General features: G+C 39.3%; 1 protein-coding gene across 11 annotated transcripts in view; it reads right to left on the bottom strand.

The window, feature by feature from the left end:
• Positions 1 to 17,448: 17,448 nt before the first annotated feature.
• The window catches only part of LOC579520 (actin-binding LIM protein 1), a 53,171-nt gene continuing 50,664 nt past the window's right edge, over positions 17,449 to 19,955 (bottom strand). For all 11 annotated transcript variants that reach the window (XM_030985806.1, XM_030985808.1, XM_030985807.1 and 8 more), the window contains one exon: positions 17,449 to 19,955. This exon is cut by the window's right edge and continues 781 nt beyond it. The gene's annotated coding sequence lies outside the window, so the exon portion shown is untranslated.

Here is a 19,955-nt window from a genome sequence, read left to right as displayed (position 1 = left end):
ACAACATAAAAAAATATACATGAAACACATTTTAATTGTTCAACCATGTTGAAGAATTCGATAAGAGGTCTCATTCCGATATCTAATTGACTTTAATTATATATCTGTAGGTTAATATATGGGGTGTGTGTATGTGTTTGCGTGTATGTGCGTGCGTGCACGTGCGCGTGTGCGTGTGTGTTCTACAGAAGGGTGTTATTACTCACCTGACAATGGAGCTTGACTAGCAGGTCCCTGAAACTCAAGAGAAACAAATAGCAGATATTTCATGTACTTCATCAAATTTCTGCAGTCCAAAAATCATAGAGCTGGACACACGTAGCATTAATGGATATCAATACAATGATGTAATTTGACGTTTACGAATTATTTACAAAATATAATTTCTCTTGGACGATGATGTCATGAATATGTGCATGATACTTTGCATAACATCGTCACACTATTCGGATGAGAAAGATACACTGAGTGATTTCAAGTACGGTGTTCGGTGTTGGTGTTGGTGTTGGTGTTGAGAGCTTGGAAAGGCTGCTGAACCGATCTCCAACACCGACGGTCAGTAGAAGGACGACACCAGCCTCAACGCCGAGTGACGTCCTATTCTACACGCGAAAAGTCTTGCGATAAAAGTGTAATCCATTCAGAAAATCCAATAAATCATATCATTTTGAATATCAAATGCAAAGCCATATTAAAAAAAAAAAAATCATTTCTCTTGAAAAACATTTAAAGCTCCCATGATTTACAGCTGTTTTTTTACTGTACAGTGGATTTTTACCTTGGCATGATCGTGAGATTTGTGCCAGATGTCTGCATAGTTACCTGTGGTATACTGCAACACCAACACAACACCGAACTTGAAATCATGAATTTCCCAATCCCTAGGGGGTGGTGTTGGTGAATGGGGAAAATAACACGTAAATCGTCAACACCAACCGCGGTACTCGGTTCAGCAGACGACATTCAACACAAGCCTCAACACAGACTAGCGGAAATACCTCATATTTCCTGAGGTCAATCCCAACACCAGCCTGATTTCAAGTTCGGTGTTGGGGCTGGTGTTGGTGTGCTCACAACACCAACACCAGCTTTCAACACCGAACTTGAAATCACTCAATGAGGATTAGAAAGTTGGAACCATAGATAACTCACACTTGTTGCCTCAGTTGTTTCATCTGCAATACCTGTGAATGGTATAAAATGAGATGTGAATTGGATAAAATGAGATTTTTCTCTTCTTCATATTTTAGTTTCCGTACCATGATTAAACCTTTCTCTATTCTAGGCTATTGACCAGGGCTTATATTCATTAAGCTTTCCTCAGCCTAGTTGGCAACTAAAATGCTCTCTTTCAACTAGGTAAAGAAGTATTTATAAAACCTCACTAGGTTTTAGTTTGCAACTAGGACATAGGTCATAAAACCTACTTGTCAACTACATTGAAATGGTAATCCACAAAACCTGATAAAGGTAAGTTGGCTACAAAATTTATACCCACATTTAGAGTTGAGGTATAAAGAGATATAGAGACTACCTCTACATCATTGGTTGGCAACTAAATTTTTCATCACCCATCACCAGAGGGGCAACTTTGGTCAGAGTTTCATGTAAAGGGAAGAGAAAAGTTTATTTCAGCACAGGCGTAATCCCACAGATACGATTGTATTGTAATGCATAATAGTTAAGAGCTATAGATTTTCCTAGGAAAGTATATCTGGCTTATTTATTCCTCTTTTTGAACAAATTATAATCCATTTGGTATTAAATGTTATCTCAGCTCCAAAGTAAAAGCCCACCATTTTTTGCGGATCTATTCGACCACAACTGCTTTTGCAGGACTTTTTCCGGAGCATTATCAATGACTATGACCTACAAGCATTGCTTTCTCTTTAGGCTCCATCATATTTCTTCCTTTATACAACTTAGTCTTATTTATTGTTCTTTTTGTTTTTATAAACGCATCCTAAATTGAGTACACAATGAAACATGCCAAATGTAATGATGTATTATACAACATGTGAAATATGAAAATAAACTGTAACTGAAACTGAAAACTATTTTTTAAAATAAATTATTTGGATACAATGATGTATCATTCTAAAACTTATTTCTTGTGAATCATTTACAGCTGGGTTGGAAGTGGCGAATGTGGATTTATGTCTTACCAAAGGACATTGGTGCTGGGCTGAGATATGAACCCTAAACATTCGGATTGAGAGTCAAGTGAATGAACCACTAGACGTTGACAACTCCACATATTGTATTACAACGGCACCTCTACATAATTTTGTGAATACTTACCTGGCGTTGGAGTCTGATTTTCAGGAGTGGCCTGTTTATATCAAACATAAATATACAACTCTGTTCCGTCAGTGTACCCATAATAGATCATTTAATGAAATAGCTTTAATTATTATATTTGTATATGTTTATTTCATGAAAACAGGGTAAATTAGAAACATAAACATACATAACTTAGTAGAAGAATACAGAACAAACTAGTAGTAACCAAGCAATTATCAATATTAAGTGTATCGTTTTATCATTCAACTTTAAGTTAGTTTTATGAAACTTATTTCTGTTTCAACTCTTAAACGATGCCTGTTATTTTCATTTGTAAGTGAGAACAAGAATAATCCATGTCGAAAATACGTTCAACAAATATATAAAATGAAATCAAATGAATTTATAAATGGATGAATGAATGAATGAATGAATTAATTAATGAACGTTTGATTATTAAAGCGAGTGAGTAAATTGAATAAATAAATGGCAAGATGAACGTAAAATCAATTTATGATGTTATAAACAATCTTATCTAGAAAATACATTGGTCTTCCCAGTGAATGTTTGTATGTCATATAACCCCTTTAAGGATAACTCACACTTGTTGACCTTGTCGGCACGGTTGTTTCACCTGCGACACCTGTGAATGGAATAAGAATAGCATTAGAAAGACGATTTTATAGGGGAAAAGATCGTCAGTGATCTTTATTCAACCACTCATCGGCAAATTGGCTAGCGATGCAACTTTCTCCTGTTCGCACACTCTGGAACAGGCTTCCTCCTCAGGTTAAAATCATCACCAAACTGCCAAATACATGTAGTAGCAAATTCAGTTGACAGACCTATCTGTTCTAAAAACCTTTCGCCTTCATTGAACTCACACTGTTTAATACTGCTTGGTATAATACTAACTCGTGGATGGCATCTCAAAGCGCTTTGTATCAGGTTGAGAAGGTGCTTTATGAATTGCAACTATATCATTATTAGACATATAGAGAACTTAGAAAATAATACCAATACATGACTATGAATTCACAACAAAAAAACATCACTTCACTACCCATCCCCAAATAAGAACAGGTTGCATATTTCGATTTTTGTTTCCCAGTTTCATGTGATACGTTTTTTTCGTTCCATTATAGTTTACGATTCATTTCTCTTGATAATAATTCCATTAATTGACTTATTGGATACACTTTATATCAAAGCTATTGGAGATATATTTGTTCATTCTTTCGCTATCATGCAATTACATATAAACTCAAAGTTACATTCAGGCGCGGTTCTATAAATAAACAGAATACTTTTTTTGGAGGTGCGCGGGGGATTAGTGCATTTAATTAATATGTTCCTCACTTAGATTCATTTAATAACAATTATTTGTACAAAAATTGGGGTGGAAAAAGAAAAACAATATGAATATATATATATATATATATATATACATACATACATAGGGGAGGGGGTTGAGCTCCCGCCATTTCTAGAACCGCTACCTCTTACATTCATAATCAGCGTAGATGTAGGCGTACTCCCCTGGGCACGTTGCACCCGACGTACATGTACCACTGATGCCACATGGATTGCGAGTCTCGCAATACGGAGCCCACTGTGCTGTCTTGTCACTGTCATCACACAGGCTCTCCAGGGAGGGGTCATACGCTTTGCAAGAAGGAACCCTCACACATACTCCTTTGGTGATTCTGATCGTTGATCCTGGGTCACACTCGATCGTGATTTTTGGATATCCACGTCCTGGACAATCCTTAACTATATATGCACAGTGTGATAAAAGGTTGTAATTATGATGGTAAACACATTTTCATCTTCAGTTACAAAACATGGGATATAACTTACATCTATTTTATGTTAGATTAATCCATTTTCTTTGAGATCAATACATTACAATATTTATTCCGAAAGAAAAAGAATTTAATTTGAGGAAAGTAATGCCAAGAAAATATTAAAACTATATTACACTAAATCATTTAGGTTATAGAAACAAAAGACATGATTATTTAGAATTGTTTGGTGTTCACCCCGTCAAAAGAAGTGTAAACTATTCATAAAATAATGTGAATTTTTTATTTTTATTAATTCCTATGTTTTCCCCGAAAATAGCCAACCGTTAAAGCAAGCCCAACATTTTATTTAATTAACGGCAAAAGATGACGATGTCAATTGAAAACGGGAATATGTTTATTCCAGTTGTTTTATTTAAATTTAAATATTACATTTTTCCTACACACAAAATGGCTACTGAGTTTTGTTTTTATTAATCAAATTTCATTTGTGTTTGCATTTTAGAGGCTCAAAACAATGTAAACTTGCATTATGTTAATAATTTTAGTTATCTGACTGTTTAAAGTGTAGTGGTACGCCGATTTGGGCAACACATTGACCTAAAGGGGGCGCTAGAGCAAAAGAGGAGTCGGTTTGGGTTGATCAATTGTACGGTTATTAGTTTGCCTTGGTATACATCTAAAAGTTGAAAAGCATTAGCATTAGCAAAGCCGACAACGGGTAAACAACCCCTGGTCTTGAATTCCTGTATTATATTACAGTGTTCATTTCGATAAGCTCGTTGGGAATGAATTCCTGCATTAAGATGTACAGGTGTTCATTTCCGATAAATACGTTAGACAATAGACTGTTTTTCCGGGGACCTGATATTCTCGCGAAGAGATAGACTCCTTCCATTTTTGTCGGTGACTAGTTCTAGTCACTCTTTTCTATTAAGCTTTTGTCATTAATTAAATGTATAACTCCTCTAAGCGCGGGGGGGGGGGGGGGGGGGGGGGGGGGGGGGTAAGAGGATACTTTTTTTCCCCTTTTTTTTGGTCTCGAAATTTGAAAATTTGACATTTTGATCCGTTGGGGGGGGGGGGTAAGGTCAACTTTTTTAGGTCAGCCATTGGTATAATTGTTTTTGTTTCTGTTTAAATAAAGCGAGGTAAATCGTGCAGGAAACGCAGCCAAAGGCAGTGACACGTGGTCCGAAAAAAAAGAGGTGCGTATGCAGGCGCGTACGCAGGGGGGGGGGGGGGGGGGGGGGGGGGTATGGGGGTTGAACCCCCCCTTTGATATTTTTTCAGTGTGTATTTTGGAGGAAACCCCCCCCCCCCCCTTTTTTTTTTTAAACTGATGTATCACTAGAAACTGGTAAGCTAAAGCTATGGTCACAAATCAGAGCAGCGACCGACCGATGAGTAGCCTGCTCGGTCGATGCTGGAATTAGGCGTCGCCCAGCGATTAGGTCGGTGCCCGGGCGGCGACCGCCCAGGCACCGATCGTATTTTGGGCGGCGAGTGACAAGTGAGCAGGCGCCGCCCAAATTTTAACTCCGCGCTAAAACTTCAGCGACGACCGAGCGATGCCCTAAAAACGAGCGGTGCCTGGGCGGCCGCCGCTCGGTGGTCGGGCAGCCGCAGGGCAGAATTGGTTAAAAACTCGCCGCTCGGCCGCCGAGCAGGCTACTTTTGGGTAATGTGACCATAGCATAACAGATGGCAATATCGTACAAGGTCAACTACATATCGGGTGATTTATAAAAATGCAAATACAACCACCTGCATAACATATGGGATATACGAGAGATTCGCCAGAAAAATAACGATGTTTTAATGACGTCACATAAATGACCAATACTGCCCAAGCAGACGACATCCCATAAAGAATGAACATTGCAAAGCTATTATTTCTCAAATTATGTATATAAATGTGATGGCATTTTAAACCATTCAAAAGGGGAAATGAAACCGATTCTGATAACTAAAATCTTTTGTTTGTAAATACACAGGATTGGGGTTAATTAACAATCAAAGAAACCAGTCTTTCAAATTGAAAACCCCCTAGAATGATATTAAGGACTGCATTTGTTCCCTCTTGAAATACCGAACATACCGCGGTGTGTGCAGCTGAATATGCGATGGCGTCTTATTTTGTTTACAAGCGACAGATTCCTTTATTTTTGTATCGCTGCATTTGTCATCAAAATAAAACCATGCGCGGGGTTTAAAGTGAGGCAATAGATTATACATTAAGCCTGACGGTAGTAAAGTAAGATAAATAACTCAAGAAAAGATAAAAAATAAAAATTAAAAAAAACAGGCACTGAAAATGTGTGAGATGTCAGGGACATCGTCTGCTTGTGCAAATCATGTCCATCTTGTGATCTCACACATCTCAGCAGCATTCGGAGAGCTCTCCAGGTGCTATGCCGGGGCTGTATTTAAGCTCTTTGTAATTTATAATGATCATTACTTCGAATATTTCCAAGCATTGAATTGTGATGACCTTGTCGAATCAAAGTTTAAACTTTGCAATAATGAAAATAAAGTTAGTTTTTAAAATCAATAAATATCTTCTTTAAGTTTGACGGCGGAGCAATTGTCATCAGATTTTCGTTTACCACCGATCTCAATATTTCTTACCTGTTAGAGAAGCAGATCCAGTCTGGGATTTTAATAAACCGTGAATGATAAAGACGGTCATGATTGTCTTCCACTTTGAATCCATTGTGATGTATTTTCTTCTGAATGGAACAACAGAGTTAAGTCCAACCCTGAGTTGCAGCAGCTTTCTCTACCTCTGACCAGTAAACTACTAATTCAGTTAAACCGCAGGCCTACTCTTGGTCTAACTTCATGTTTAACAAAAAGAACAATTAATTTCGTTATGAAATTATTATTTTGATGAACGTTTCAGTGCAGCATCGGTTACTATAGCAACGGATGATGGAGAGAAGGATGAGACTGACATCCATTCACAGATGAGAAAAGGGAGGAATGAGTTGGATCGTAGATTTAGTCGGTAGGTTACCCCGTGAATCCCTTCACAAGGTAATTACTGCTCACATGTGAAGCGGTTGTAGTTTCAACGTATAAATGAATTGCAACTGCGCGCAACAAAGTACGTTCTGAACATAAATTAAAATAATAAAATGTGTTTAACGTTTTGTCTAGTCTGATCTACGCTATCGTAAGTCGTAAACGAGCATCTTTTGAACTACTTTCCCATTAAATTGTAAATGATGTTAAAGAGCATCCTTGGAACTTCTTTTCACAAACTTTTTTCATTATCACACATGTAATGATGAGTGTAATCTGCTATAATTAGGTATTATCAATCATTTATAATTTATATTTTGATACGAGGGATGGGGAGAGGCTTAAAAGAGCTCATTAAGCCTGATGAAATCAACTGAAGTGTTGCCCGACAACAACTTAACAAATTCCCAAATTGTTTTTGAATTAGCGAGTTTGTAATTAGCCACTGGAGTCGTATGACGTCCACGTGTCATAGGTCAAATGAACATATCTCCAAAGCTTACTCGCCCATTCACTCGCACGATCTGCGTAGTATACATAGGGCTACGTGAAAAAGTGTGCGTGCGTTCGTCCTTGTGTATAGTGTATGTAAGTTACCGACTGTTCGCGGTGCTTTCTATTTGTTTATTCATCGAAAATTCATAAAAGAAATGTTGACATGGATCGAGAAGGTTCCTTCGATAGATGATATACGTTTGTGGACCGTCAAATCATCAAATTTCTCATAGAGGGGGGCTCGGATCACAAGGAGTATATTCCTCGTGGTGAAATTTGATTATCTTAACACGCAAGGGGCACTCGCACCACGAAGAATATATAGTCAGTTTTATAGTGTTTTTTAATAAATGTAATGAAAATAATATTTCCTCTTCAATAACCGTGAAAGGCATGATGAAAATAATCAATATAATATTCATTCATTCAGCCTAATAAATGCTTGACTAATAAATGTGAATTATAGTTTTCTTTAGTTAGTGAAGGACTTTACTATTAAAGCCTGCCAGCCTATTAGATAAATTGGTGTGACTAAATAAAGCAATAATCCATTAAACGAGCGCTTTGGTGGATACAACTTTGGAAGGTAGGAAATGTTTTTTCAGAGTAAAAAAAGTGTCCGTGGATCCGAGTCCCTGGGGACTTGGATCACAAAAATACCAACAATACCTTACCGATGATCAGATTCCAAGTAAAATTTAATATAAAGAACCGATTCCGACGTTCAGAAATGATTTTCGGTAACTGATGTGATCATCCACAACCAGGCCGGCATACTCGCAGTTCCTCTCTCAGCTCTCTTTGGCCCGAATTCTTTGGCCCAAACCTAGGTTTATGTACGTCTCGTGTATTGACGCGTTTTTTTACAAACCTGGTTTGTAAAAACGCGTCGAAACGCGCCATGATTATGTCGACAAACCCCCTTTGTGAATTCGGGCCTTTATGTTCAATTGACCTTTGGAAAAGTTCGTTCCCGATGGCGCATGCGTAGTATGCAATTACCAACTCGCTTATTAGCAGATAGGGTCGTTTTTATCGTTTTTATCTTTTGCTAGTGAAAAATGATTAATGGTTGTCAAGCGAATATTACAATTATTTAATTCATTTTTATTCAGCATATCTATGATTACTATTATTCGTCTAAGTATTGACATTTACATTCCATATACAAAGAATACTGCGCTACGATTGGTCAAAAGTAAATCACGTGATGAATGATATCAGTGGCGCAATGAGCAAAAACGTTTGGGGGGGGGGCTGACAAAAAAAAATCCGCAGCACCCCACTCTAACATGCAGGCCCCGCTGAACGTTTCGCAAAGTGGGGCCTAGGGGCGGAGCCCCCGAAGCTCAAGGGGTATGGGCATCAGTGGCGGATCCAGGAATTTCTTACCGGGGGGGGGGCACAAAATGGCATGGGGTTAAATATATGTAAAACGATGAAGCGACAGAACGAGGCTTTAGCGGCGAAGGAGCGGAGCAACCAAGCGGGGTTTGGTTTGGGAGGGGGTTCTGGCCCCCTCCCAGAGTAAAAAGTATTTGCAATTTTAGAACCAAATTAGACGCATTTTCAGGCACTTTCTGGAGTAAAATGACGTAAAATTGCTTTCCCCTACCCCGTCCAAGAGTAGGGATCTTTTGCAATTTGAGAACCACATTTGGCGCATTAATGTCCACCGGCACTTCCTGGACAAAAAGCGAGGCCTTCTGATTGGTTAGAAGTTAGAGAAAAGTGATCTGTCACGTCTTGAGACGTTGTATATGCTTTGATGCCGCACAATGCACAAAGACGGTGGTCCGGTACTTCATCAGTAGTACTTGCACAAATTTTCTCGAGTGTATAAACTGTGTCGTTACCAGGGGCGTCACTAGATCTTTGTCAGTGGGGGAGTGGGGAGGGTGTAGAGGCCACCGATTACCGACAAAACGAGCCACCAATTACCGACAAATATATTAATACCAATGTCCAAATGTCTACAAATTTAACCCTATATGGGCCAGGAACTAAGTTATTTTTCAGTCTCCCCTCTCCCGCGCGAAGCGCGGAAACTTTGACACTTCATTAAATTATTAGAGAAAGAAGACGATCCGTTGTACCGTTCTCGACTCTTAATTCTTGTTTGGACCAGTTCTGACGTTTCAATAAATTATAACTGTTAATCCTTGTCTGAATAAATTTTCGCCCATCCGCGCGAAGCGTGGAAGCTTTGACGATTCATTAAATTATTAGAGAAAGAAGACGATTCGTTGTTTCGTTTTCTTGTCTGAATTCAGCAGTTTCCCCCTTCATTAAATTATTAGAGAAAGAAGACGATTCATTGAACCGGTTCCGACTCTTAATCCTTGTCTGAATTCAGTTCCCCCCCCCCCCCCCCCCCCCCCCCGCCTCCTGAGCGAAGCGCGGAAGCTTTCACACTACATTAAATTATTAGAGAAAAAAGACGATTCATTGTACCGGTTCCGACTCTTAATCCTTGTCTGAATTCATTTTCGCCCATTCCGCGCGAAGCATTGACGTTTCAATAAATCATTACTCTTAATCCTTGTCTGATGTCATTTTCGCCCATCCGCGCGAAGCGTGGAAGCTTTGACGATTCATTAAATTATTAGAGAAAGAAGACGATTCGTTGTTTCGTGTTCTTGTCTGAATTCAGTTTCCCCCTTCATTAAATTATTAGAGAAATAAGACGATTCATTGAACCGGTTCCGACTCTTAATCCTTGTCTGAATTCAGTTCCCCCCCCCCCCCCGCCTCCTGAGCGAAGCGCGGAAGCTTTCACACTACATTAAATTATTAGAGAAAAAAGACGATTCATTGTACCGGTTCCGACTCTTAATCCTTGTCTGAATTCATTTTCGCCCATTCCGCGCGAAGCATTGACGTTTCAATAAATCATTACTCTTAATCCTTGTCTGATGTCATTTTCGCCCATCCCGCGCGAAGCGCGGAAGCTTTCACGATTCATTAAATTATTAGAGAAAGAAGACGATTCGTTGTTTCGTGTTCTTGTCTGAATTCAGTTTCCCCCTTCATTAAATTATTAGAGAAATAAGACGATTCATTGAACCAGTTCCGACTCTTAATCCTTGTCTGAATTCATTTTCGCCCATCCCGCGCGAAACGTGGAAGCTATCACGTTTCATTAAATTATTAGAGAAAGAAGACGATTCGTTGTAGCGTGTTCTTGTCTGAATTCAGTTTCCCCCCTCCCGCGCGAAGCGCGGAAGCTTTCACACTTCATTAAATTATTAGAGAAAAAAGACGATTCATTGTACCGGTTCCGACTCTTAATCCTTGTCTGAATTCATTTTCGCCCGTCTCGCGTGAAGCGCGGTAACTCTGACGTTTCTTTGAACTATTACTCTTAATCCTTGTCTGAATACATTTTCGTCCATCTCGCGCGAAGCGCGGAAGCTCTGACTTTTTAATAAATTATTACTCTTCATCCTTGTCTGAATTCATATTCCCCCATCCCGCGCGAAGCGCGGAAGCTTTCACGTCTCATTAAATTATCAGAGAAAGAAGACGATTCGTTGTATTGTGTTCTTGTATGAAAGCGCGGAAGCTTTGACACTTCATTAAATTATTATTATTTTTTTTAAAAGGAAGACGATTCGTTATACCGTTCTCGACTCTTAATCCTAGTCTGAATTCAGTTGCCCTCCCCCCGAAGCGCGGAAGCTTTGCCGTTTCATTAAATTATTAGAGAAAGAAGACGATTTGTTGTATCGTTCACCCGCCCCCCCCCCCCCCCCACTCAGGTTTCGAAATGACCGCATGCATGTTGCCAAAATGTCCGGTAAAGGGGTACTTTTCGTGCGACAAAGTCCGGCCCGAGAATTGTAAAAAAAAAAGGGGTGTATTTGACTTTTCACCCGGTGATTTCTTTAAAAAGTGGTGTTTTTTTTTTTCTTTTTTTCTCTCATCTCTTTGGACTCCTGAGAAATTATTCCGAATTTAGGGGGGTACATTGAGCATTTTTCCTGATTTAGGGGGGTCTTCAAGGCAGGAAAAGCCCGCGAAAAGAGGGGTTCGGAAATGTTTGGAGTCCTCAGATAGGGGGTGCTTTCAAAAAGAGGGAACGCCTGGCAGTGCTTGTCACAGTTGCTTCTGGAAAGGATTTTTATACTATTGTTACTGTTAGTGGCCACGGATCCTTAGTGACTATAAAAAAAACACATATGCTCTTCCTGGCCATTTGGTAATGTGTCAGTTTGCAACAGAAATGTAGAAACGCGCATTTTGTTGAAAATCATGTGTTATCACGAACATTTATACATCACTTGTATATGGAATTGAAAATAAGTCAGGGTTCAATTTTATTTGGGGGGGGGGGCTGCCCCCCCCCCACCAGTACACCAGTGAATGATATTATCTACACAGTGCTACGCACTTTCTTGTATACGTTGCGTACACGTAAGTACTGCATGCACTGTACGTATCGTACACCGTTTGCTAGCTGTTAATTGGAAGAAGTGAAATGTTTCTGATGTGGAATTTAAAGCAAATAATCCATCTTTTGGTTTCAAGCGATGGCAAACTATCACTTCCTCGGGGATCTGAATGTATACGCTATCTTTCCTCAGCTTCGCTTCGGCAAAGATATAGCTACATCCAGATCGCCTCGGAAGTGATAGTTTGTCCCTCACCTTCACCAACGGTAATTATTTGCTTATTATTGCTCACTTGCAGGTAGATCGCAATGCCGCCGAGGTCTAGACAATGATCTGCGCTCATGCTCTTGGTGATCATTTCTACCTCAGCCACGGGTCCAACGAACTTAGATAATAGATGATGAGGACACCGATTACTATTGCAAGCTTACATGAACTATTTACTAGCATGCATGCTACAGAGGCCTTGATTCTCTCCCTCGTCTCTCTCTCTCTTTTTTCTCTCTTTTCATTTATCTTTCTCTTTTTCTTTTAAATTCTCTCTTTCCTTCCCCCTCTCTCTTCCCCTCTCTCTCTCTCTCTCTCTCTTTCTCTCTCTGTTCATTTCTCTTTTTCTTTCAATTTGTATCTCTCCCCGTCTCCCTGTCTCTTTTTCCTCTCTGTTTTCCGAACTTACGTCAGCTTACATGACCTATGTAGTAGTATGCATGCTACATATGGGCCTTGATTCCCTCTCTCTTCTCTCTCTCTCTCTCTCTCTCTCTCTCTCTCTCTCTCTCTCTCTCTCTCTCTCTCTCGCTGTGTCTGTCTATGTCTCTGTCTCTCTGAATTTAAGTTTCAGTAGAATGCAGACCTGCATTTCCATCAAACGAAACAACAGCTACGATATCATAAAACATGCACATTCTAACGGGGCTTCATGAAAAACTATGCCGTTTCTATTGGCCGTACTAAAGGAATTCTTTATTATTATTACTCACAACCGATGTTTCATAGTTTGCACCGCCCCCTCTCTCTCCCTCTCTCTCTCCCTCCCCCCTCTTTAGGTACTCTCTATACCAATCAATTTCAAGGTTTAAAAACTTCTCTTCGTTTTCATTTCCAATACACTTGTCCAAAAGACGAGAACACCGCGCTCCGACGTAATGAATTTCTCCCTTGTTGTGACAAATGTGTATGTGTGATGAATAATATCCAATGAATTGAGCAAACATAATAATTATGTTAAAGTAATTTTCTGATGGATCCACCCAAAAACCTAAAGAAATATTAATGAAATGAAATTACAGGCGAACTACGCTTATTATACGCCATCACCTTTTGGTAACAATGTGCTCCTATAGGAGAATTAAATTAGGATCGATCAGATCAAATGAAAGTGAGGAGGACTCAGTTTATAATTATGTGCTGTTGTGCTTAAATTGGAAACAATTTTCTTTCCTCTTTTCATGAAATGAATGTGATAATGTAATGTATTTTTGATAGATAAAGTGTACATCTTCATAGAACTTTATTCATCAATATTTCATATTCAATATTTATCGAACAGTAAAACTATGATTTTTATATCAAGAATAAATCATAATTAATGTAAGAATCGTTTCATGAACAAGAGGTGAGGAAACTTTTGTACTGGTATCAATATGTGAAGAGGCTAATTTAAAGGTGTAGTACATACTGGTGTTACTCTGAGCAGAGACGCTTGTGGTGTGAATGTGTAATTCCTGATGATGCATTACACTGGTACTGCCGAACTTACAATGCCACAGCTGAGAACATGTTAAAATGTTAACACCATTGCAGACCAACCATTCAAAACTTACTTCAGAGGTGAGAGGGTTGAAAGATGAAATGAAGGAATGTAAAGTAAAGATTTCCAAGAATCAACAAAAGATGGAGGAAAAAGTTGATGAACTCAAAAAGGATATGTCGATCCACTCAGCAGAAGAGGTGGAAAAACTTATAGCAGTTAAACTAGATTAACTCGTGGAAAGAGAGAAGGAAGAACAATAGTATCGTATATGGTATTCCTGAATCTCAGAGTCAGGATGCCTAAGTTAGAAAGAAGGAAAATCGTGACCAGATAAGCTCTATCTTTCACCAAGACCTCAATCTGGAAGCAGATGTAAGTCATGTAAGATCTTTGTATGAGGCGCCGTTTGTAAAACAATTATATAGACAAATTATATGTTATATAATCATTATTTAACATATAATTTATAAATAATGAAATTTAGAATTGTAATTATTTATAAATAATTGCAATTATATATAAATAATAATTATGTATTTTGTCATTATATATAAATAATGAAGATGTGGTTTGTAATTATTTATAAATAATGGCAATTAGGCCTATATATAAATAATGAAACGTACTTTGTCATTATTTATAAATAATGGAAATGTGAATTGTAATTACTTATAAATAATGAAGTATGAATTGTTATTATTTATAAATAATGAGAATGTGTATATACAAATGTATTTTATGCCTCAGTCACACCTTTGCGCATGTTGCTGCGTATTGCTGCGCTCTGCGGGGTATATCAATAGGCAGCCGTGCCCAGCAATACGCAGCAAATTTGAAGGTAGCAGTCACACTATTGCGTATCTAGCTCGTAGGTAGCTCGTATGCCGCTCGTACAAAGACTGCCTACGGTTGCCTATGGCCACGCTATAGCTCGCTGTTGCTCATAGCAGTACGATTCAGTACGCAGTTTGCTCGCCATGTTGCGTATGTAGCTCGTTTGATGCTCGTCTGCTGCTCGTTAGCCGCTCGCACCAGGTGGTCTCGTCGCGTGTTCGCTCGCTCTAGCTCTTCTGATGTTCGTTCTAATGCGTGTCGGCTCGCGCTACAGTACCAGCTCGTTCGGGCTGCGGCATATGTAAAAATACTAGTCATTTTGTGTGACATTATTGAGGAATACGGTGATAAGCTGGTGAGGTGACCAACCAGCCCACAGGAATGAAAAGCAGTCGCACAGGGCTTCGAAGACCAAACCCCAAACCTTGGTGCTTTGAACGGCAAGCATGTTGCAATCAAGTGCCCTGAGGATAGTGGGTCAATATTTTACAAATACAAGGGTTTCTACTCAATTGTACTCATGGCCCTGGTCGACGCCAAGTACACATTTGTGTGGATAGATGTCGGGTGCACAGCTCTTCAACTCGTGTGAACTAAAACAACGTCTTGAATCTGAAACCCTTGGAGTGCCTCTGCCAGAGCCAATGTCCAACGATGATGAAGACACCCCTACCTTTTTGTGGCCGACGAGACCTTCGCCATGACGACATGGCTAATGAAGCCGTACGCAAGGAGGGCTATGGCTAGACCAGAGAGAATTTACAACTACCGGCTGTCCCGGGCAACGAGATTGGTGGAGAATGCTTTCGACATTCTTACCAATAGGCAAGCTCCTTCTCTTGGTCACTTGAGAAGTTGACTAGGTCTTTCCGTGGCTTCTTCGCCACGTTCGTCTCCTCGTGTTTACCCCCCCCCCCCTTTTTTTTTGCTTTGGCTTTCGGCATCTTCTTGTTCAGTAGTTGTATATTCTTCAAATGTTGACTGCCGATACGCAGCGCAAAGGCAACTAATCGCAGTGATAGCGAGCTAAAGCGTGCTGCAACCAGCGACTGCGAGCTAAAGCAAACGGCGTACGAGCTAGACTCGCAGCGTAGCGAGCGGCAATCGCAAGGGTTTTTTGCTGCTGCGAGCGATGTGCGAGGAACAGCGCAACAATACGCGCAATTATGCATATGGACACGAGCTAAAGCGAGTCGACGCTAAATTTTGTATTAAGATTTGGCTTGCCCCCCTCCCCCCCCCCCCTGTCGCCGGCTGGATCCTCTGCAGGCGCGGATCCGCGGGGGGGGGGGGGGGGCTGACGGATCAACAACAGCAAAAAAGTTTTTTTTTCTTCAAGTATTAAACAAAAAATTCTCACGAAGAAGGCCAAAAAACTAAAAAAAAGTGGTCTTACCCACCCCCTTACCCCTGCTTATTTACCGGCTGGCTGAGTCGGCGTACAATATTTCCTGAAAAATTGGACAAAAAAAGTGCCTCCTACCCCCCCCCCCCCCCGCTTATTCACCGGTGGTTGAGTCGCAACTAAATTTTTCGCACAGATTGGGCCCCCCCCCCCCCCCTCTTCCCGCCGGCTGAATCCGCCACTGCCCCCCCCCCCCCCCCCACCCCCCAATGACCGCATGCGTGTTACCAAAATGTCCGGTAAAGGGGTACTTTTCAAGCACCAAAGTCCGGCTCGTACATACACAAAATTGACTTTACACACCGGACTTAGGGGGTGTTTTCAAAAGGAGGGAACACGCATATGCGCACCCTAAATAACACTGAGATGGGGGGCCGGGACCCAGACAGACTTAGAGAACTAAACTACCTACTTTGGCTTACAGAAGACAAAGAGCAGACCAGATACAGATATTAAAAATCCTTAGAGGATTTGACAGAGTAAATCCCTCAAACTTCATCCAACTAGCCACTGGCTCCAAGCGCGGATCCAGGGAGGCCGAGCTCTGGTCTGCTCTTTGTCTTCTGTAAGCCAAAGTAGGCCTTGACTCCCCCCCCCCCCCCCCGGCCTAAAAAAAGAAAAGAAAAGTGCTCAAGGGGGGGGGGGGGAGCAGGGAGGGTGTTGAGCGAAATAACGGCCGGTGCGTTTTTCAAATTTCCGGGAGCAAAAAAGAAGGAAAAAAATGAAAAATGTGCTCACTTACCCTCCCCTTACCTTTTTTATTGCTCAAGGGGGGGGGGGGGGGTTGAGCGAAAGAACAGCCGGTGCGTTTTTCAAATTTCTGGGGGCAAAAAAGAAGGAAAAAAATGTGCTCATTTACCCTCCCCACCCCCTTTTTTTTTTTGCTCAAGGGGGGGGGGGGGGGGGGTTGAGCGAAATAACGGCAGGCGCGATTTTCAAATTTCCGGGGGCAAAAAAGAAAAAAAATAGTGCTCACTACCACCCTACCGTCCTCGCCCCCCCCCCCCCCCCTTTTTTCCAATAGCTCTTCCTCCCTCTCTCTTTCTCTACTCTCCACCTACCTTAAGTTTCTCTTTTTTCCATGCTCTTTCTTGCCTTTTTTCCTTTCTGGTTTGTATTTGAGTCTACTCTTGTCGCGCGCTCTCTCTCTCGCTCTCTCTACCACATCATCACTCTTTATACATATTTTCCTCCTCGTTGGTTGTTCGTACACATGTGTATTCAAGTCAAATTACTTCTCTCTCTCTCTCTCTCTCTCTCTCTTCCTTAGTGGTTACAGGGCCTACATGTATGTCTATACTTTTGTCCATCCCTATCTCTTTCTTCATCCACCCTCTCTCTCTCTCTCTCTCTCTTTATATATATATCTCTCTATTCCCCTCCCCCTCTGTCTGCCTTCCCTCTAACCCTGCAAAATACAGAACAATGAATAAAAAACAATACACACATTTCTATATTTGCTGTGCATTTCTATGTTTAAATTGCAAAGTTTAACATTTTATGAACCCTCAGATTAGTCCAAGCATTCTTCAATAAATGAGTTGCAATTTTAAAATAATTTGCCATTATACATCATCCAAAAGGGGTGTTTTGCAGAGTGTTTCTCCAATATATGACGACAGTTTTAGAAATTAAATTAGTATACACCTATATGGATTATAACACATATAAACAATACAGCATACAAGCATTGGACTCTCAGTGGGGCATAGGATTCTGTTAAATATATAGAAGCAAATAAACAAACCCCTGAAATTATAGGAATAACAAGCACATAAAGGCTCAAATATATTCAAGTATTACTCCCCAAAAAATCACAGCTCCCCTAAATCAGGCCTGTAATTCTGAATCTTGATGGCATTACAGAACGGTAGTGCCTTTTATAAATCCTTGAAAACTATGAACACATGTTTACCTCTCAAATTGACAACAGAAAATCATTAAAGGTACCAGTCATGCATCAATCTACTTCAAAATCATTGTTGTGAGCAAATATCTTTGAAAAGTTTGCTTTGATTGAAACAAATTAGTATAATTCAAATTTTTCTTTTTTTAGATAAATATCTTCTTTAATTATTTTTTTTCTTCTCGGTTATCATGAAAGCCAAAACAAATTTTTTACCAATATTTTCTCATTTAAAACTGAAATGTTAAATGTTACCTTTAACTATTCCTAGTGTAATAACAAATGGGTTCACACAAGAGACGATACACTTTACATTCCAGATTTATACATTTGTTTTTTAAACAGATAAGGAAATTCCAAAGCCAACATGTTTTATGTCTATTTATTTGGTTGTTGTTTTGAATGAGTTTGTCAAAAGTGTGTTTCGATGTAATAGTTTTGTCTTTAACTACAGCAATCTATAGTGATGGTAAAAGATTAAAACAATCAAAATACTCATAAAATCTACCATTTGGCCACTTCTCTCCACAACACCGTGACGATGGCCTTAAGAGAAAAAAGCTGCTAATGTTCTCTGTATGTAACGCATAATAAAGCCATGCATTAAATAAAACAGTATTTCAGTTTATACACAATATAGATTTGCTTTACAACAGACATAAATTAATAGAATACATGGGAACGTTAAAGCAATGGATAAATCAAGCAAAAGAATACATGAATAAAATAAGAGCTCTGGTCAACGAATAAAACATTTCTACACTTTATACATATAAGTAAGCCACAGAAGCATGTGGATGAAATTTCATCATAATTTTTTTCTTCACGTAAGATCAGAACTTTCTATCCACGTTTCATTTTCATACATTTGAGGACAACTTTTTGAAAAGGTCCAATAAAATTACTTCTGGCATATCACTACATAAAAAGGTCATCAAAGAATTTTGTTGGTCGATCAATAGATTCTTCTCTCTCTCTCAAGGTTGATAATTAAAAAAGAATATCTTAATTTAACCAGTTAAGGAACAAAAGTGCTTTTTCCAAACAGATTTAATCTCTCTTATAATACACATCAAAAATATACGAAATGATCAAAACATCTATAAAATGAGCTCTTTTAATCATTAATAATTATTTTTAGGCCTTGGAGTTTATATTAATAATAAATGCATGGTGTTAACAAAAGCTCCTATTAATAAATTAACACATTGTATAAACCCTCAAAATAATCACTACTCCCAAAAATGGTATGAAGAACTTGACAATTTCATTAGTATATGTTACTTCAAACATATTTATTTATTAAATATCAAATACCTTACAGCTTTATTCCAAACTCTTTTCCAAAATACTTCTGGTAGCAATTAAACATTACCTAGGTGCTGGAACATGATATTCAAATTGGTAGCAAAACAGAAAGTGGAGTGTCCAATTCGCAGCAACATCTACATATAATAGTTATAATATCGTAATGTGTTCAGCACTGCATAACAAGCAATTGTTTTTACATCCTTATGTATTTTTTACATCCAAAAATGCTTTATTTTTCATAATTTCTTTTTTTTAGACACAGGGGGTATTTCAGGAACCAAGCAAGTTTCAAAATGCTACCACTACATCCATAAAGAAACTGAAAATGAGTTGAACTACACACGTGAAAAGATAACGCAGATAAATGATGGCTTCTCTGACATTGCAGGATAGCCGTTCATAGATTACACATTACATGATTCTATAGGATGCACTGAGAGAATAGAAATTTAACCCTCTCGTTACCACAAGCCCAGAATGCCCATGACTTTTTACATTGCATTTTCTGCCTGTGGCGCTGGCAGACTTATCTTTCGTCCATCTAAGGCAGTGACACTCGATCCACAGTTAGACTCGTCCCCAGTCTTTTGGACCATTCCAATGGTTTATTAATATATTTATACATACAAACATCCTGCTCTTCACAAAAGCAAGCTATTGAAGTGACCTTTATTACCTACGTGTCAATATCACATCTCTATATACAAATATTATATAATATTTTTATGTTATTTCTTCCTCT

Source organism: Strongylocentrotus purpuratus, unplaced genomic scaffold, assembly GCF_000002235.5.
Source record: "Strongylocentrotus purpuratus isolate Spur 01 unplaced genomic scaffold, Spur_5.0 spur5_scaffold_15, whole genome shotgun sequence".
Classification (NCBI taxonomy): domain Eukaryota; kingdom Metazoa; phylum Echinodermata; class Echinoidea; order Camarodonta; family Strongylocentrotidae; genus Strongylocentrotus; species Strongylocentrotus purpuratus.
This window is presented reverse-complemented; position numbering and strand designations above follow the sequence as displayed.